This window comes from Branchiostoma lanceolatum, chromosome 8 (assembly GCF_035083965.1).
Source record: "Branchiostoma lanceolatum isolate klBraLanc5 chromosome 8, klBraLanc5.hap2, whole genome shotgun sequence".
In the NCBI taxonomy this organism is placed as follows: domain Eukaryota; kingdom Metazoa; phylum Chordata; class Leptocardii; order Amphioxiformes; family Branchiostomatidae; genus Branchiostoma; species Branchiostoma lanceolatum.
The window spans coordinates 19,588,373-19,610,424 of record NC_089729.1 but is presented as its reverse complement, the minus strand read 5'-3'; the positions used below and the strand labels follow the sequence as shown (position 1 = coordinate 19,610,424).

At 40.4% G+C, this 22,052-nt stretch overlaps 1 pseudogene; it reads right to left on the bottom strand.

The window, feature by feature from the left end:
• Positions 1 to 8,019, bottom strand: part of LOC136439562 (chromatin assembly factor 1 subunit A-like) — a 32,873-nt pseudogene extending 24,854 nt beyond the window's left edge.
• Positions 8,020 to 22,052: the final 14,033 nt, after the last annotated feature.

Genomic DNA, 22,052 nt, shown 5'->3' with positions numbered 1-22,052 from the left:
TTTCTTAGGTTTGCACTTTGTCTGAAAATTATAACTACACTCTCCTCGCCGTCTGTTTACTCATCCTTTGAGTGTTTCTAGATATGATTCACAGCTAACGTCTTCGACAACGACTCGTTAAATCTGCTGTTTTGTATTTTCTTAGTAGTTAGACCAGTTACGTGACCGCCTGCTGGTAGCCTGGTACTATGAATTTTCTAGTCGGTCCATAGGCCGGTCCACTGATTTTTTACGGACCGGTTTTTTTGGACCGGTCCATTAAGAAATACCGGTTTTGTACCGGTACACGGTACCGGTACCCACCCCTAATATCGACCTATATAGACCGCGTTTCGACCATCGTAGGTGTATGCTACGTTACGTTCTGCATAACGTTTGGAGCCCTCACTCTTCATCTGCGAGCATCCTGGCCAGGGCGTACTTGCATACGTTTGGAACATCTCGTCCCTGTGGCGCTTGCAGGTTGTCATTGTCATATGCAGGCATGTACAGTTGTACGTCGAATCCTTCACCATGCACTTCGCAAACGTTGTGAAGAACGCAGCATGCGGCTACGATGGTCGGCACGCGGTCTAGATCGACATCTATGCGTTTCGACAGGCACCGCCACCTGCCTTTAAGACGACCGAATGCACACTCGATGGTCATTCTAGCACGGCTTAACCGATAGATGAAGTATTGTTTGCCAGGTGTTAGGTGCCCATTGTCTTGATATGCCTTCAACAGCCAATTCCGCCTCTCCCGCCATTTTGATTCAAAATTGGAACTTTTAAGACGCCAGAACGGGTGAAAAATATCTTATCAAACGCCTTAACAATCGATCGGATCGAACAGGATCGAAAAAATTTCGATCCTGTTCTATCCGACGTAAATCGAACAGAACGAGTCTTCTATTTGGGTCATTGGGTCATCTGCGGTCATATGCAAGTTTCCACTGAAACCGGTCATTTTCAATGTTATCTCGTATCATAAAACTTTTCAACGCAAACGTGCTGATGTTCCCGCCCGCGATGTGTCAAAGGTCTCAATAGGTCACACTAGGTCACTACACTTTCGTGGCAATCAGGAACAGCAGGTGTCCTGCTAGGCTTCCAGTCATTGAGTGTAAAGTGGACGCGAATTTGTAGTCTACTACAGTAGTAGACTACCATGTGTAGTAATACAGTTTCATTGAACAAGTGTAAATTGGGCCTTAGTTTATTTAGAAACTGTTGTTGAATTCTGAGCCTGTGACATAGTATCTATCACTATCATTGGAATATACATAGTATGTGCACCTCCATATACTGGATACATCAGAATTAGTGAAATGATCACATATTTTGACCAATGCAAAATTCTTTCATACGTTTTAATTTGGCTGGTTGTAATGTTAACATGTTTTAGAACATATATTCTATAACAGGTGTTTGAAATGTCACAAGAACTGACATTTACTTTGTATAGCAAGGATTCTGGACATTATTGTTTGAACAAGAATAACTTTGCTACATGTTTCTATTTGTGCTTATCTGTTTTTGATCTTTCTGGAACTTTACAATTGGCGTCCTTTGTTTTTTTCAGCCTTATTCAGTAAGGGGAAAGGACAGATCCTGCGAGTCAGCGCAGCGCTTTGGCTTTTGTTTCACGCCGTTGACAAGCCGGACACGGTTTCCAACTCTTTAGACAGCGGGCTTAGTCTTCCAGAGCGAGTAATCCCAGAGCGAGTCGTCTCCGCTGCTGTGGCCGTTGTGACTTATAGCATACATCAAACCGGCCTTCTGCACGGCCGAAGACATAATGAGGATGCCGGGACGGTCGACAACTCCACAACTGACGTGCCAAGAAAGCCCGCTTCTACAACTGACGTGCCACACCTTGAGTCAGCTTCAACGTCTCGGCGAACCACAAACTTCGGGGGTCAGACGCTGTCGGGGAGCATCTTATTGGTTCCAGGATGAGTCCTGTCAGTAAAAAATCTTCTGACGAAACGCTTTTTCAAGACCAGAGGGAAGAAGGAAATTGCAGACACCATGCTTGCAATGCAAGATCATCATCTGGGACAGGTGAAGACCCTATCGCACCGCGGAGGACAGATGAGGTGTTAAACAGTATCCTTTTAACTAAATTATTTGTGCGCTTCCGAACTATGTAAATAATACGAACGTAAAAACCAAACTGTTTTGGAACTGAAGGTTATTTAGGTCAAAAGAACATGCTATTATTCTATACCATAGTCATGGAATCATTGTCTACATTCATTTTACAGTATTTAATTACTTATTTCACGAATTCACATTCTTAATTTATCTGCACTTCTACATTTAATGAATATAAAATTTTAAGTAGAGAGTTTATAGAAGCTTTTTGTCTATGAGGCTAATTGTAAGTAAATGTTACGGTTAAATGTAACACATATGAACAATAGTATTCGACACATGCTTTTTGCAGCAAAGATTCCAAAGCATTTTCATATCCATGAGACATTGGCAAAGTCTTATGATATCTACATACTCTTCAAAACGCATCCCTTACTTTCATCATATAAGACAAGGGACACAGTAAAAAAAATACTTTGGGAAACTTGGTTCTTTTAAGAAGTGGTGTCGTGGTGGCGTACTGGCAGGGTATTTGGACTCAGAACCCAGAGTTACCGGGTTCGAATCCGGGGTTCCCTGATTTTTCCCGTTGACGTTGTGCCCATGGGAAAGGCACTTTACACTACTTTCCCCACTTCACTCGGGTAAAAATGAGTACCTAGCTTCGGTTAGGGACGTCCTTTGGATAGGATGCTAAATGGAGGTCCCGAGTTTGAGAAGACTCACTTTATGTATTTATTGAGTATCACTTAATAATTGCAGACTCCCAGCAAAACATCCTCAAAAAAACAAAACAAAACAAAAAAAAACTGAGGCAAGAAGACCAATGCATCAAATGTACAGGAAACTACTGTACAGGACATCCCAGCTCCAGAAACACGATGGAAGCTGTTTAGGAGAGCTGCCCAGTGGCTCTTCCGCCATTGTCTTTTAGGGTGCTGCACTCGCAAGGCTGACCACGAATAGTAAGCAAACACAGTTCTATCTTTGAGACAGACATAAACTGATTTCAAACTAAACAGTACAAAGAAAATATTAACGCACACAGAACAAAACACGTAAACACTGTAAGATCAGCAAGAAGTTCAACTGTATGTAATTTTTTATCACAGCCATATATTACACGATAGTTTTACTTTTGTTCAGAATTTGAGATTTTACAATATTTCAATATAATGGTACAGTAGGATGGATATTACAGGATATATGACTTCTTTTTATTGATCTTGGGAGCAAAAATAAAATGCCTTTTTTCATGTTGCATATGTTGGGGAATCAGCGTCAGCCGTGAGATCTAGTTAGTAGAGTCGAAGTACAGTAATTCGTTTTACAGGATTTTTCACGGTGATTGTAAGTTCACGGTACAGTGAGGTCACCATGAAAACAAAGTTACAGTGAAAGAAACAAAAATTACACGTCACAACTGGTGTCTAGATCAACAGCGATCGACTGACACAATGGGAAGACATCTTAACAGCCCTCGTGAGAAGAAAACTGGCGTCGGTACAAGACATGATGAATATAAGGTTCCGGACAGGTAATCTAATTTACTTACTGTAAGGTAATGATAAATAACCGTCAACTGCTCATTGTTTTAATATATCACTCTTAACTGCGGATAAACGTTATCACTTGCACATTGACATTGTATTCTTATTGCTAAGCACTATGTATATCTATGTTTAGTTCAAAATGTCAAACCAAATTTTGCGCTCTTTAGAACCGAATTAAAACATCATAGAAATAAACAATTGCAATATTTAAAACCATTGATGTAATTCCAAGCAACATTACAATTGCTTTAGATTTTCTATGTATTTTTATGTATTGAGTATGTTAATAAATCAAAGTTAAAAAAGATATTAAGAGCAATTGTGACTGGATTTCTTGCTATTTCATACAAAAACTAGGAAAAACTGTTACAGTCCGCAAATTTGGAAGGGACTGTACAATCTGTATTAAACATGTTCACACAGGATATCATCTTATCTGCGATACCAAATGTCTGTTATTTTGTGTCAACATCATTAGGGAGCATCATCTAGCATACTGTAGCCTTTTACTTAAACTTATTTTCTCCTACTTTTTTCATACATTTAAGAAATTGGAACAAACCTTCTTTACGTTTTTCCCTGTTTTATTTCTATACATCCTTGCTTGAAATCCACCCATGGGTTTATATTTATAAGCTACGCAGAGTTTATTGAGAACCTGTGAAATGTACGAGGACAAGGTTTGCCAGTACTATTTATAGCACTATCTGGAAACATGCATAGCATTGGAAATGCTTGTTTTAAGAGTACCAGTCCAGTGATAGATTAAGAACTTAAACAGGGAAGCCTTTCTTGTCACTAATTTTAACTGTCATTTTAACAACCATACTTGAAGGTGAAACTTATCCGGAAGTATATAATGAATGAATGAAAAATAAATGAATAATCTATTGCCCAACAACTGCATCAGTTACAATGAATGACAGTTACAATGAATAATAATGTACAGATAACATAACTTTCAATCTAGATCTATTTTACCACAATTCTAATTACTACTTTATTGTATCAAATAAACTACTGTGATAAGGGGAACTATTCTAAATATCATATTGCATATCATTAGAAAGTATACACAACAGCATTTTGTGTTTACAGTGTATACAGTACACTGTATTTAAACTATTTTTTCAATTTTTTTCTTCAAAGGAGTTTTACATTGTTTGTATTTATATTAATTTTTTTATCTTATATTGAGCCAGTCCTCATGACAGTTTTGGAGTATCAGATCTATGTTGTGCAGGGTTTGTTGAACATTGCATAAGTTATGGTATATCGAAACCAATATCATAAATGCTACACACTAACACATGGTGGTGTCATAATGTTACTGTAAAACAGCAAGGCACATAAGCGCCTTAATGTCTGCCAGTACAACTTTCAATGACAGGAAGAAAACGTAATCATACTGGTGCCAAAATTCACGTTTTCAATTAATGAAGATTCAAAAAGCTAATCTATTTCACTGTTAAAAAAATCGATACTTTTTATTCGCCTGTGAATGGCATATGACATCTTTAGTGAGTGAGCTCAATTTGGTGCCCACATTGTTTTGTCTCCTATCACTAACAGTTTTATTACCAGTGGCTTAAGAAATATATATACGTGTACTTCAGAGTTGAAAGATGTTTTCTCTTTCTCCAGTACTTGGTAGCTGTTTGATATTTCCTCTGCTCCGTTGAAGCTATTTTAAATATATTTCCACTGCTTCCAAAATTATTTAGAATGATGGTTACACACATTATTTTGATTAAACTTAACGAATGTTTTCTTGTACTCTTTATGTCATATTGTGTCTTGTAAACTAGATAGTGTTGTAGATGTTTTTTAAAGGTTCTGCATTTTTATGCTATCTAAGGGTTAATCTTACAGTTGACTTATGCAACGTCGTGTCATCTAGGAATTCTACAACTTAAGACACTGTTCTTTTTATGCTGTTTAACTGCATAGTTATCCTAAAGATTGAGCATTGTAATACTATATGGACCAACTGTGGGAAATGTCTTGACAATCTCCCGAAAGTTCAAAACCGGGCTGCGTGACTTGACGCCAGTCACGGACATAGCCTGTAAATAATATTGTCTGTGTCAGTATTGAATTCCCTCGCACCTCGCTGGCAAATGCACCTCCTTCAAACCGTCTTTAAAAATCGGCAGAATATCTCACATCTATGCAACAAGGCATAACGTTTAAAAGTCAGACTAGAATCCGGCCGTAGAAACTTTACTTACAGGTGTGCATTTGCATGAAATGACTTGCCCGCTAGACCTAAAGTGACCGCGTCTGGCCTAACTCTCAACAAGCTTCTAAAACACGACGAAAATAGTAAAGAGGCCAGAGCTTTACAGATCTGGCCCACGGGCAGGAAATGTTTTTGAATTTCCCATAGCAACAGGTTTGATGGAGCAAAAAACTATAGGCAGTCTCAGTACACGACCGAAGGTCTAAAAAGAAACGAAGAAAAGAACAGCTGGGTTGCAAATTAGAAAGAAAAAAGAGGGGTCGCCGTGTATCTTATATAGGGCTACAAGCATAAACGCCCTTAGTAACAACGGCTACAAGAGGCGTTAAGATCAGACAACGTATATACGGGAACCATGTTGAAGAGGAGGAACCCGCCCGAAGCTAAGACACAATCGGTGCATGTCAACATTTGACTAATGTCAAATACTGTGAGAAACGTTGTTTTCCATAGGCTTCAGTCGCCCCGACAATGTGTCATAACAATGGCGGGAAATCATCTGTCAATCACCAAAACTAAACATGCTTATTGGTTTCTATGGGTTTTGTCCCGACGAGGTAATGATTATGGCGGGAAATAATCTGTCAATCGCCAAAAACGTGACATGCTGATTGGTTCCTGGAGGTTTAGTCGCCAAATGATGTGTCATAAAACTGGCACGAAATGTCAATCAACCAAACGTGGCATGCCGATAAGTCCCTAATTTGTGCTATACCTGATGCAGAGCCTGTTTGGATTCTTACTTACAAAATGTATAAGCAAACATTATCAAGCAATTATCTAATCGCTGAGTTTGAAACGTAAATATATTAGGTAGGCATACAGACGGATTTTACTTTTCTTCAAAGGAAATATAAAATCTGATCAACAAATATTTCTCACGTTTCCGCGGACGGGAAACTTTTAACCCGATATCTTGGCTCAAGTCAGAGACAACAATGTCAGTTATCAACTTTAAAAAATGAGTCTGATTTTTATGACGTTGAAGCCTCTCTTGATATATGCATCTTCGAGGTGGACTTGAAGGACCTCTGGTTCTCCCCCGTACATTTTCTTGACGGTCGTCAGGTCTTTCTTCCTCACCCATCCTATCTCGATCCATTGAAGTGGGCATAAGTCATATGCCCCATCTACGGGGCACCCGGACTATGGTATTCCCTAAATTTAAGTGCCACCACACCCTCCTGCTAAATCACCTTCTCCGCATTCGTGCCATAGTGGTACGTTTGGACTGTTAGTTTCTAAAAATAATATAAAGTTTGGACAGTTAGTTTTTAAAATATTGAATGAATTCTTGACAGCGAAATATCGCGAATATTTTCGCGAATATTTTCGCGAATATTTTCGCGAAATTTCGTTTGGTGGCTCAAAAGGTCGTGTCAGCGGCCTGCATCGCTTGGAGGGTCAAGGCCCATTTGTTCTTTAGTGGCGCGAAAAACACACGTCAATGGGTTGGAGGAAGTTGGTCGTATGTGGAGGGAGGCCTAGGATGATGATAGTTGTTGCGGGTGCTTTCTAGGGCCTCTAGGGTGATGTGGCTATAGTGTTGGTCTAATATAATGTTGGGTCTGTCTTTGGTGCAGTGTTTCAGAAAGCACTTTGTACTCCATCTTTCGAAAAGCGTTTCATCGATGTACCCACAAGGTACGTTGGCTGGTCCCCCCTCTGTGTATTTCCTTTGCTGTATATGGTCGTCGGTTGGACGGTCTGCCCTGCTGCTGAAACTCACACGAGTAAGAGCTCTCTCCCGCACGACGTGACGGCGATCTCTTGCTTCCCTGAGGGACAATTACCCTTCGACGATTTCGCAGATAGATCGACCCCCGTCTCAGCAGCGTTGTATATAACATGGGGTTTCTTATCTTTTGTATTGCCTCAATTAAGAAGAAGCCAGCGCACGCTCTTTGTCCACTTGATGAGGTGACCTTAGGGTAAGGTCGGGATGACGTCCCTTGAAACCCTTCCACCACCTCTTCCCGGACGGTTTTTCTCCCTTTGCCTTGGCTGTTTTCTTTTCTATTTCATGAGCGAATGCCTTGACAACCCTGACGGTCAATGGAAACCCCCTCTCTGCCAAATACTTGGCATCAAAGACGAGAGCCCCCTCCACCTCTGCTAAGAGTAACAGGGGTTTGTCCATCCTCATAGTTGACCAGCCCGTCACTCTATCATGCAGTGTAGCTTGAGGAATCTCATACTCCTTTGCTGTAGTATTGATTAAGTTTCCGTCTGTATTTTTCAAAGCCTTCAGGGCATTTTCCATATCTTTATTGGTGAATGTTTTCCTTCTGGACTCAATTGACAATGAGACAACTGTCGACTGTTAACAATTTAGATCTCTCTCCCCAATGATAACACCATCGCATATATAACAAAAATACGTTGAACTTTGTTTATTCGTTTGTAAACTTGATTGCTTAGGGACAACAAGACATGAATATTTCAACTTTACCTACCAAATTATGATAATAATAAGCTCTTTTTTTGGTAAACTTGTGGGGTTCGAATTTAATATAGGCATGCATCAAACGAGAATTCGTGTAAAGTGAGTTTTGGGATTGTTTACGTTCCGCATCACATGTTTAATTATTATTAGATATCAAAGTATAGTTTATAGAAATGTAATTGTTCAACGTATAATCCAGTGATCCACGACGTCATGCGGAAAAGCGCAATACTGCACGCAAGTTGAAGCGGTTTTGTTGCGAACAGCACTGTAAGTGTTACACTCGTGTCTTTCAAGAATAAAACATAAATAGGACACGAAAATAAAAGAAAAAGAAGAATATAACATACACGTTCAAAGGCGAGCGCATCGAACTTAACGTCATCGACGTGTCTGGAAGCAAAGTAATTATATCCTTTCTTTAGAGGCTTTTCTGCCACAGGCAAAGGCGGTGTTGTCACCTTCAACTTATCCTGATCTGGGTCATGGACATTGACTATTTTGATCTCTCTGTTGATCAGATATTCGAAAATTGCCAAATATTGGAAGCTATTGTGCACAGATTGACAGTCGTCCGTCCAGTTGGTGACGATAGGGCCAGGGATGTTACTGACTTCGCCTACACTGGACAACACCTTATCGATGACCGATCGAGAATCCGGGTTAATGACGTACTTTGCCATGCCGCTCTTTATAAGATTCTTTACCCTGTAAAACAAAGTCACGTTGTTGTAGTGTCACGTAGGCACACACTGCGTGGGGATGTTGTTTGCGTTCAGTTATATATGGGCTAGTGTTTTTTAAGAAATCTCTCAATGTTCAACAATGATAGCAGCAGTCTGGAAACGACACTGTCAGGCTTCCATGATACTTGGTCTCCACAGGTGATGCGCATGTACATGTGATGTCATCCCTTACAACTATCTTGTCATAGTACCTGCAAATAATGCGTCAACATTCAGTGGCTCTCATTAGAGTCATTACAGTCAGATCAACTACAGCATGTCACAATAAAGCAGTAGGTAGTGGTTACAAAATTTTGCTTATACATGTATTATTAGCATGATTGGTATTCCATTTTTTTCAGATGTGACCATTTAGGCATGTGACATGTACATCTGAAAACATTTTATTTTGAACAGCATGGAGATAAAATAAAAATAGAATAGGCTGTACGAAACAGGGGATAAATTGTTTTACCCAGTCTGGGTCAATGCACATGTAACTTGTTAGCGTACAATCAAACGGTGGCTATCACTGTGAAGGACACCCTGAATTCCATTGAGATATAATCACCTTCCACCATCGGCAAATATGTCACCCTTACCTTTTCAGTCCTTTTTGTTCTTTTCAGATCTTGTCTACATTCCAGACGAATAGAAAGCGCTTTGGAATCCCAGCGAGAATGTTTCGCAAAATCTTGGAGCATGTGGGTGCCAGAGTACCAATTATTACCAATTGTGAACGAAGTTGTACGAAGTTATGACGTCACGGATTATGCCGTGAGGAATAAGCAAACTTCGTAAGTAAGTCGGGGCTGGTGTACGAAGTTGTACGAAGTTATGACTTTGGGGATTATGACGTGATGAACAAGCAAACATCATACATAAACGGGTCTGCTGTACGAAGTACAAAGTTGTACGAAGTTGTAACGTCGGGAATTATGACGCGAAAAATAAGCAAACTTGTAGCAAATTAAACCCTACAAATCTCCACACCGCCTGGAGTGTCAACTTCAACCTCCAATTATGTCCAGTATCAGGGTGAAATGGCAGAAGTTAGAAATCCGATGTTGTATGAAGTTAGGAGTGACGTCATCCTAACTTCTGCCAGCGGCCGGGGGTGGCAGAAGTTACTGACAAACCTGACAATTTGTCTATGAACAGATGTTAAATAAAAAAGTACAAGATAAACAACCTTTGTTCATTTACAAACATGTATTTATTGATTTCTATAAGAAACACCTGTAAAGTTTGAATGTTTTGTTCTGCGCACAGGATACGTTACTTCTTGTCGTCAGCTGTATCCCTTAACGCTTGTAAAATAATCATTTAGCAGTCACACCATGGTAGAGTAAGTTATTGTTGCCTATGGACTTCTTGGGTGCATAGTAAGAAAACTACTGCCAGATGTGTATTTATAGTATATTTGAACATGTATTTTCCGCTCGTTTATAGACAATGGCGAAATATACTGTTTTAAGAACATGTTATAGCCTATTTTTGTTGTGGAACCCAACTCATACCTTTGCTATTTTGACAAGCGTCTACTGTTTTCGACATAGTGAATAAGGTCCACCAACCAGAGATAGTAAATACATGTTACAAGGGACGCTACTTGTTCATAAGAGACTCAGCAAATATTGTACAATTGATTCAGCTGGAATTCCTTCAATATGAGGCTTAACGATGATATATATCTTATTTACATTCAACAGAAATGGAACTACTATTAAACTCTTCAGCATTCTAGCTATAGACAGTTTTTGCCCTTCACGTACGTTATGCAAGTGCGAAATGTACAGTAAGAAAAACATGGAACGGTTCTCCCAACTAAAGAAAGTAAAATGCAATATGACTATGTTGTGATATTTGAGACAGTGTGTATAACTGCAATTGGATACTGTTAGGATTCCAATAGATTCATTTACTTCACGAATCGCCTTGCACGCTAATGTGTTTTTGAACTATTAAGGATAACAACACTCTGTGTTTAATCGCAGCTATTTACCTTGTAAAGTGTCATTGTTCAAATTGTATTATTGAATGTCTAAAATTTCATCGATCAGATAAGGGTCTTCAGAGGAGTTAGTTCCCTTGCAGTCAGGTTGGTGTGTTTCTTCCATCGTAGTTTCCAGCCCACCTGTTTCTTGTTCAGTCCGTTCTTTCGGATCGCACACGAACTCTTTGCATTTCTTGCAAAATCGCGAACCTTTTACCGGTGTATTTATACACCCTGCAACAGATAAATACTGCGTTTTATCGTTAGTTTTTGTAAGTTTATATTTGAATAAGAAAAACAAATCAAAATATCTAAGCCTAATAAGCCAGCACCAAGTATTACATGTTTCGAGCTTAATATACAAACCTGTTTTCACCGATCATGACAGAAAAGGAAACTGCATAGAGGCTTCTGTCACGCTGCAGATTTGACGATGGTTTTTTGCACTGCCGTCAAGAACTATGCAGCTCTCGCATCCTGGCACAAGGCACCGACGAGCTGGTAAAGGAAAATAAACTGTGTAAATCCAAGATTGCTTGGCACCCTTTTTAAAATGTCTTTAAAAAGATACAATGCAATTTGCCAGCTTCGCCTTTGAGCTTTAGATGTTGCATAAAAGCATCAATGATGTATATCATTATCTAATGAATATCATTATCTGCATACGTTTGAAGAGTCTGTTCACCCGATCATTTCCTGACGAAGGCTTAGTGAAAATCTGACGATATGTTTCACACATAACATTCGTTGAGCAATCGATACGCCCTTCTATACGCCATAGGTCGAGACAACACGTAGATATGCGTACAGCAGGTGGGCCTCTTCAAAACGCCTCATGTCCAAAGGTTTTCGGGGTACAAATCCACCACAAGAGCTAAAATCAAAATGAAATGAACGGAATTATAAGAAAAAGTCCGCTGACCAATCTGTACATTGGGAAAAATCATTTTAATTTTTAATGACCTTAACTGTTACGTCCTAAATCCATCTCAAATATTGCAGATCTACAGGTATGGTGAATTTTCCATCCTTACATGATTTGCAATAGTTTCGATTATTTTGATCAAGCAAAAGGGGTTGGAATGATTTTACTTTACAAATCATCGTTGACGAACGGAGACCTCGCGGTATCACAGTGCGCTCAATGAATTCCATAAAAAACGAATCTTTTTAAGATTTGTGAGTTTTATTGTCTTTTAAGTAATACTTGATCCCTGTAAACACTGTCTTTCTTCTTGCTGTTGTTATATATGTGGTTATAGTTGTAGATGTCGGTTTTCTGCTCATAGCTTAGGATGCTAATAAGAAGCTCTCCGTCAAAATCTTGCAGCATCATCACTTGCACTGCCGTGCTGTACGATGACAGTAGTTATTCGTTGCTATCCCAGTCATCGTCGTAGTGCTTCTCGAGAAGAAATGGAACATGCGCATAGCGGTCTCCAGCCACAAAAAGCCGTAGGGAAGGTGTGCTGCCATCTGGGAAACTAGAAAGGAAGGAATTCGTTCGATCAATGTGAGCATATTCATTTCTCAAAGCTACAGTATATCCCATGTAACCATGGTAATCAGGGAAAAAGTTTAGAACTTTCATTGGAACATCAGAATTTCACATACAAATGTGATTACCTCCATGTTGATCCTTGTTTTGCTGCCACCTCAACACAGAGGGCTTTGGTGGCTGCTGTCAGATTTTCACGGTAATCTTTAGCCTTAAATGTACAGAATACTTTGGTAGCTGAGTTGGGCTGACACTGATTGAGAACTTGATAGGCCATCTTAAAAAGATCACCACCGTGATTACCGAGCACATTTACCCACACTTCAGTTGCTGGGATTCTCCCTTCGTGCCATGTAAGATCTCTGTCAACAGAATAGTTAAAGCAATATGATAAGGTTTTTGTATTTCATTTCTCATACAAGCTTGATCAACATGGGTCGTTTGTTAGCTTGTTATAATTAGATTTGCTTTCTCTCTCACTATAATGCTGAATATTTCATGGTGAAAGAAAAATATTTATTATTACCTTCGACTTTATTTTTTTGCACAGCGTTCGTGTGTGTGTCCATCCGTCTGTAAACAGTATAACTCAAGAATGCCTGGATGGATTGAACTTTGTTCATATCAATTTTCCCAGCCCTGCCATTAGTATCTTAGGTTGACATAGATAGCTCGGATATGTTTAATGAGATTACCTCTATGTTGATTACTTTGTCTGTGACTTTGATCATTTGTTGTATTATATTCAGCAATGATTATTAATCTCTTTTCTCACCCAGCTGTGGCAGTCTTGTTGATGGTGTCCCCGATGTCCAGTTCTAGGTTGACGATCCTGGCATATTGTCGAAGGGACACTACTTTTTCACTCCTCTTTCCAACCACCAGCTTCGATCTTCTGTTTTTCAAGGATGTTTGCTGCCAGAGCCCTTGACGTCCTCTCGCTTTCCACAATGATATCATAGCCTTTCATCCATCTGTGTTACAAACGTTTTTTTAATGCATGCTACATGTACTCATAGATGCAGTTTACAGAAGGGACACACCGACATTATTATGACAGTCGTTGATTTATAACACAGTGCAACCAAGAGCTAATCGCTACTAGGTAAGCGGAGAAAATTTGTGATTAGTCCAAATTGTATAGCATAAAACATATTGTATGTATGGATGTTCAATCTAAGGCATATGGTATCATGTAATACAAACCTCCTCAATTTTCTCCTTTCGCTGAAGGTCAAGCCGATGTCGGTTATTGCTGCCAGGAGGTGGCCTGTATGAATGCGGATGTGTCCAGGCTGAGCTCCTGCAGGGTCCGATGTAGGTCCTGCCTTGTAAAAGCCTGAAGCTCTCTCAGCAGCTGTGCCTGACCGTTGCCTCCACTAGACTCTTCGCGTGCCTGCTGGAATTCACTTCTTCTTCTCCTTATTGTACAGTAGAAAAGGGGGGGGGGATTTATTGTCAAAGTGTTAGATTATTTGAGTTCAAAGGCTAATATAACAAAGTTAAGAAGTAAGATATAAAATCAATAAATATAGCTTAACATGAAGACAAAGAAAAATAATTCAGCTTACTGTCTGTTGCTGGGGCAGTTCCTAGCATAGTGAGCTAGACCGTTACAGTTGTAGCAACGGTTCCTGCAGAAGAAAAGGGGGGTGGGGGTGGATATATATTATCAGTGTGTTACATTATTTCACTTAGCTTAGTTGAAAAGCTAATGGAACAAATGTATAAGGAGTAAGAAATACATCAGGCGGGTAGGGCTGGGTAAAAAAAATCAGGTTCAGGTACAAGCTTGGTCATATATTTGAAACATTTACAGCCAACCATCTACAGTCTGACATGTAGATTGCTAGCTTTGCATGACGATAGATTTGCCTGCTTCTAGTATCAAAGTTAAAGGAATACTTTTGACATTAGGAATGTTACTCACCTTCCCTTGTAACTTTGCTTCTTTCCCTCCATCTGATCTTCCTCTCTGTAGTGGAAACATTAAAAAAAAATCAGCTATAGGTACAAGCTTGGCCAAATATTTGTAACATTTACAGCCAACCGTCTTGTTAAGTGTAAAATTGTTACCATTTGCATGAAGATAGATCTACCTTTTTCTAATCCCAATGTCAAAGCAATAGTTCTGACAGTAAGAAACTTGACTCACGATTCCTTCTGGCTTTTGTTATTAGCATTCAGCCACTCTGTCTCTCTGTAGTGGAAACATTTGAAAAAGAAAGGTTTACTTTTATACGGTAATGTCATGATAGAACACAGATCTGATCATGATTTATAAAGCAACTACAAAGCACTTCTTTCACTTCTATCAAGCATGCAGAACATGATAATTATATAGGGCTGACACCCGTGCTTTAGGATTCAACTATGGTATACTTAACTGTCATATTGAATAATTGTCAGTATTTTGAATACAATGATTATATGTATATGTATACATGTATACAAGAAATTTACTTACCCGATGGTCATTTGATCCACTTTCTTAGTCAGCCTTCCAGTCTCCTCTGACTCCTCATTCTTGTCCTTTTGTAGGGTTTCCACTTTCCCCATGAGCAGTTCAAACTCTTGCCGCTGTCTATGCAGCTGGTCTGACATCTCATTCAACAGCTTCCGTGTTTCCGAATGTTCTCCTTCACTAAGTAATGTTGAAAGAAATATGTATGTTTACCAAATTGTGTTACCTAAATGAGGATGAAGGGAGTGCACCCACAGTCAAAAATTAGGTGCACAGCTCCAATTTTGGGTGCACTGGGTGCACATGCACCCACTATTTCGAGCCCTGGTATAGAGGTCTCACAGCAAATTTTTAACACTAAGCATATGGATTGCTTAATACGTTCAATACCATGAATGCTAGAACTACCCTATGCATGAGTTATGCTGACTACAAAATCTGGAAACACAGACACACACACACACACACACACACACACACACACACACACACACACACACACACACACACACACAACCATATCTCCATTTTTCATGGACATAGACTTGTTGTTTTTTGAGTGATTGTGTCACATCTCACTTTGGTTCAATTTGAAGCACGAGTTTTGTAGTCCTGTTGTTTAGCAGCATTTTTATATTCGCCCTATTTCTTTTTTACACGCTCGTATTATTTTTGGGGTCTCCAGTGGATATCAGTCCAGGAAGGTGGTGTGGCCTATTTAAATCTACTTCACCATCTTTCCTAAAGAAAACTCATGAAAAATTTCCTCTCAAACTATGTGTGTGTGAGCAAAAAATTATTCCAAGAAGGTTAAAAACTCAGAAAAAAATACAATACTCACTTCCCGAAGTTCTCCATGTCTCCAGCTCCGGACGCGCAGGCGACTTTTTGACAGAAAATAGCAGGCCAATCTCATTACTCTTTTCAAGTTGGCCGCCAAGTACTAAAACCCATGCTGGTTGGTTTAGAATTTGCCGCATAAAGTTGGAAGCATCCATTGACATTTTCTTAGGGGGGGGGGGGTTAACTTTATTATTTTATGTATAAGGTACAAAAACGCACTAAGATATCACTAAAATAGTAAATTTATTCAATCTTGTACATGAAAGGACAAAATATGAATGAAAAGCCAGCTCAAGGTCCGACTTTTTTGTGAAGCCTTTTGTTTTACGCGTTGTCCACTACAAGCACGTTGGACTGATCCCGGAATTTCTGCATTGCGCAATTCTAGAGACTTTCACGTGGGTTTGTTTACACGTACGCTGTTCTTCTTCTTCTGTTGTTCAGCGTCACGGCAGAACCCAAGTATTTACCAACATTTCCTCCGTCAGGAAATATTATCAGGTAAGAAGTGGATACTCTGAATTTCTACCCGCAATGTTTATTTACATTTAGAGGTGTTTTGGTATATAAATTAAACGTGACATGAGGGAGGTAAATTATGTGGGAGGTAAACATTTTGGGTACCGCAGGCAAGCGCTACACCGTCTTGTGGCTGTATTTGTTTCCTTATTGGGATCGCTATTAAATTCTTTTTTCGCTTGTAATAGGGTTGAAAATACTCTGAAATGCCGTTTTGGACTTCTTTATGTACACTGCTAGGAAATGATAGTTACTGGAGATTTATTTATTTTTCTGGTGCTACGTTTTGCTGTAATCAACATGGCTAACTGCCCTTGTCTATGAAGCCTACAGCAACAACGTTCTTCTCCGCCGAATAAAACAAACATCACAAATCTTTGAGTTCATTGAGTTTTCAGCTAGCCGAAAAATATGTTTTCCCGCAGTACGCAGTACAAGATTTATTATCATTATCATTCTTTTTTTTTTAATCCCGAAGACGGTAAGGAAAACGGATAAGGACACTTTGAGATATCACGGAATTTTCCGTATCATTTCTATTCCAGCTGGAGATTTATTTTGTCTTCATGGTGACATCTTGCTCTGTTCCTCATATTTGTATGGCGAGGGGGGGGGGGCGATAGTTAGACGAACTGCCATGGAAACTATGTACTTTTACAAAGATGGAGGGGAAAAGGAACAGGAAAAGATATGAGAAATGTGACAATTATGTAGACATCTTTACAAATTAGTGAATTTACATGCTGCGTGTGTGATATAACTCTCTCCAGACATTTATCAAGTTTGAGGTGGTAATAAACTTCAGACACTAAGTATGCAAATTCAGACTGAATGTATGAATTCAGAGTGTGGATAGATGTATTGGCCTGTGATTTTTGCCAAACAAATGACTTAGTTAGGTTGGATATCAACAGCTAGAGGGGGTCCATTTGTACACGTATAGGTTAAGAATAAAATATATTGTTCATTTTTAGGCACATGGCCCATATCACAACATAAAAAAGTAACGGGAGGAGGCCAATGTCCGACAAGTTCTCTATGTTTATGCGCACGCTTTCTAGCATTGTACATTTCACCCTATGCCCATTACGCTCTTGTAGTCATACAACTGTCATTTAAACTGCATGGAAAAGGAGTTAATTCAAAGATAGCGACTAGCACTGTACTTTGGGAGCACACAAAAGTTGCCTGACATTTTAGCCTTCATAATAGCTGCTTTGCCATCTGGATCAAATGGTTCTACTACAAGGTGTCAGTATAACTGTTCCATGGATGTTAAAATTTCATTCATTGCCTTCTTAAAGTTCAATAATTGCATGCATGTGTGATGTAGTGACTTAGTGTTGACCTAAACTAGGCCCATTTTAGATTTCATGCTGTGCCTACACAGTACATTGACAATTGAAAATGGGTGATATGGAAGAAAACTTTGCCGACAGCTCCTCTCTCTTGGAAAAGTGCTCATTGGCAGCTGTGTTCAGCAAGTATAATGGTGTACCCACAGGACTTCCTACGTTATTTGAATCAAATAGTTTTCCACTGTATGACTCATGGGAGACCAGAGTTGTTTTCAGTATGTGCCAGAAAGCTGGTTCTGTAAGGCCTTGGAGAATGCCTTTAAGTGCTATTGAGAGAAACCCAAGTCTTACTGTAGAACAAGATGACTATTGTGTATCTACTAAAGTGTGTGGGTTTGTGTCCCCGGCCATAGAAATTAAGATTGACTGTGTATTGTATGATGATCATTCCATGCCTCCATCTGATTATGTACCAACCCTAGATATCCTTATTCCAGGTACACCGTGTTACACTAGGTTCACCAGATATCCCTGCATAAGCGATATTATTTCCGTCCTTGATTTGACAGCAAATCTCTCACTAGATCCAGATGACATAGATTTTGAGAATTCGAAGGTGAATGTGCATACTGCTTGCTTTGAAGATGGCAGGGTTCCTTTGTGTGCACACTACACATACAAAGGAGGCATAGACTTATTACAAACAATGTCACATGTGTTAAGGTATGCACAGTCAGTGCACAGTCTATGCAACTTTCAGCCTTTCTCATCATTAGAGCGACCTTATGGCACTTTAAAGCTGGTACATCAGCATCAACATGAGGAAGCTCGTCGTTGTGAACGTGCTTTAGATTTGTTTTAACTTGGATAAATGTCTTATCCATTTGGGTAATTAAAATGTTTTCAGGAATCCAGCATAGTTGGAACTTGGAGTGTTATGGATGGCGCCCCTTTTAATACATGATATTTTTGAGTTTGCACACAAAGGTGTTATTTCTTGAAAGTTGACGATTGTAAAAGGTGGTCCTGATGACACAATGATTTTCTGTTCATTGTTATTTTTATTCTTCAGGAGAAATGCCAAGGTGGAGTAAGACTAAGAGATTGCCCGAGCATTTCATTGTATGGAAGGCAAACCAGAAAACGAAGGAGCTGGCTAATGAGCAGGAAGTAGAGGTAAGGGGTCAGGAGCCAGCTGATGAGCAGGAAGTAGAGGTAAAAGGGCAGGAGCCAGCTGACAAGCAGGAAGTAGAGGTAAGAGGTCAGGAGCCAGCTGATGAGCAGGAAGTAGAGATAGGAGGGCAGGAGCCAGCTGATGAGCAGGAAGTAGAGATAGGAGGACATGAGCCAGCTGATGAGCAGGAAGTAGAGGTAAAAGGGCAGGAGCCAGCTGACAAGCAGGAAGTAGAGGTAAGAGGTCAGGAGCCAGCTGATGAGCAGGAAGTAGAGATAGGAGGGCAGGAGCCAGCTGATGAGCAGGAAGTAGAGATAGGAGGACAGGAGCCAGCTGATGAGCAGGAAGTAGAGATAGGAGGGCAGGAGCCAGCTGATAAGCAGGAAGTAGAGGTAAGAGGGCAGGAGCCAGCTGATGAACAGGAAGTAGAGATAGGAGGGCAGGAGCCAGCTGATGAGCAGGAAGTAGAGATAGGAGGACAGGAGCCAGCTGATGAGCAGGAAGTAGAGATAGGAGGGCAGGAGCCAGCTGATAAGCAGGAAGTAGAGGTAAGAGGGCAGGAGCCAGCTGATGAGCAGGAAGTAGAGATAGGGTAGGGGCCAGCTGACGAACAGGAAGTAGAGATAGGAGGGCAGGAGCCAGCTGATGAGCAGGACGTAGAGGAAGCAGGGAACTGGAAAGGCGAAGAGTTCATGTTCAAGCCCTTCACAAGAACTGATCAAATGCAACTAGCAGGTCAGTTGAACTTATCTGTTGAACGGTACCTCGATATTGATCAAAGAAATGTCCCTAGGCCTGTGGAGCCACCAATCAGTCCCATTAAAATTGAAGGGGATGGGAACTGTTTTTACAGGGCCAAACGTTACCTTATTTGTGGCACGCTATATTAAGGCAGCGTATGATTGAATATATGGCAACATTGTCTGAAGAAGTTTACAGGCATTGGTTTGTGTTCGAGCCAAATGAACGAACCATGGACCAGTACCTGTCTTGTGATGGTCGAACTGAGCTGAACCGTCATCCAGCAGATCTTCGTACATGGGCCACACAGGTAGAAATAAATGCTATGTCTTTACTGCTGGGAAGAAACATCTTTGTGTACAGTCAGTATGGCTATACGTGGGAATGGAGTAAGTATCCGTGGGGTGACAGTACATCACAAAGTACATTACAGAATGTGTCAATCTGAATGACAAGGGTGAGCCCAGTGAGTGTTCCATGACAGGGAGCCTGTGAATGCCATATTTGCGCCAGCGTCCGGCCTTTGTCCCTAAGCACATTTGGTGATGGCAAAGGGAATGGGGAAGGACAAAGGGTCTAGGTCTGGCTCTGGCCAACATGGCCTGGCAAGGGAGAATCTGGTGGAAGTAATCTCCAAGCAGATCTACATGGTGCCAAAAATCGTATATGCTAGCCAGAGAAGCTCTAGTCCGCACCGTCTCTGGTTGACTAGAGCTTCTCTGGCTAGCACATACGACTTTTGCCACCGTGTACATCTGCTTGGAGATTAGGTGGAAGCCTGTGAATGACATATTTGTGCCGGCATCGCGGCCCTTGCCACTCGGCACATTTGGTGGTGTCAAGGGGGATGGGGAACGACTAAGGGTCCCGCTCTGGCTCTTGCCAAAATGACCTGGCAAGGGGGAGCCTGGTGAGTGCTCCATGACTGGGAGCCTGTGAATGACATATTTGTGCCAGCATCCCGGCCCTTGCCACCCCACACATTATGGTGGTGGCAAGGGGGATGGGGAAGGACTAAGGGTCCCGCTCTGGCTCTTGCCAAAATGACCTGGCAAGGGGGAGGCTGGTGGGTGCTCCATGACTGGGAGCCAGTGAATGATATTTGTGCCAGCATCCCGGCCCTTGCCACCCCACACATTATGGTGTTGGCAAGGGGGATGGGAAACGACTAAGGGTCCCGCTCTGGCTCTTGCCAAAATGAACTGGCAAGGGGGAGCCTGGTAAGTGGAAGCCTGTGAATGACATATTTGCACCAGCTTCCCGCCTTGCCACCACATTCAGTAGGGGATGAGAGCATTGGGAAGACCTGCTTAAGGGGGGGCCGGTGGATGCTCCATGATTGGAAGCCTTGTAGATTAAGAATCATTCGTGTCAATACTTTTTGTTACTGCCAATTTGTCATTATTTGCATTAATTTTCTTTGTAGAATGTTATAACAAATCTCAGGTCATTTGCCTTCATTTTGGTTTTCATATCATTCAGGTCAATAAGTTTTTCCTTCTTGTAAAGTTTTACCTTGCCTGTACAATATGTGTAAATGTTTTCAAATCTCTGTCATTGTCATATTTCGTATTATTTTCCCATTGAAAAGCCTGAGAGATGCCTAGTAATGTATAGAAGAATGAATAAAGTATCTCTGTTTCTTTTCAGATGATAAGGGGCAATTATACTTGTGGCACACAACAGGTAGGGTCTGTTTTCTTCTGTTTGACTAGACGTACATATAGGAAGAAACAGGTCTGGCATGGGCATTAAAGAGAAGATTATCTCCAACACAAGTGAATGTCTAGTAATGTTTTTTTTTTCTGACGACAGACAATATGTACAGTTTGCAAGTCAACGTTTGATTTCTTTCATTATATTTTGCCCAGACTATATGTACAGTCTCCTTTTATTTTTGAGTATGTTTTAAGGTTCCTAAAGCTTCTTATTGTTTGCCACCAGCTTCACAGAAACTGGCCTTTAAGGTGCTTCTTGAATAATGTTTCTGAAATATTTTGCATCAACTGTTGGGTTCAGTATCCATGAGAAACTGCCTGTGGAAGAAGCAGGCAGACTCCCTGTCAGGTAGACAAGGATATACTACTAATAGATCGCAGCCAATTCTGAAAACATGTATATTTTGACATAAATGCAGATGAAAGCGATGAAAGATTAAATATCGCTACACAAAGGAAAAGATTGTGAGTGAATGTGTATGTGTGTGTGTAAAGAACCGGTCTGATCTTCGTACCGTTTGCTATCTAACCAGCCATCACCAGTCGTTCTCAAATAGAAACACTAGGGACTTGATGATTCTGAAATAAATGCAAATAAAGACATGTGGGCACATATCAGAGCCATTTCCATAACAAATTTCTGCTCATTTGGTTTAAATATCATGGTAGAGAAGCCACAAATGTGCATTTTGATTATGAAAAAAAAATTTCCTGCATATCTTGCACTTTCAGAAATTTTAGAATTTTGGACTTTGAT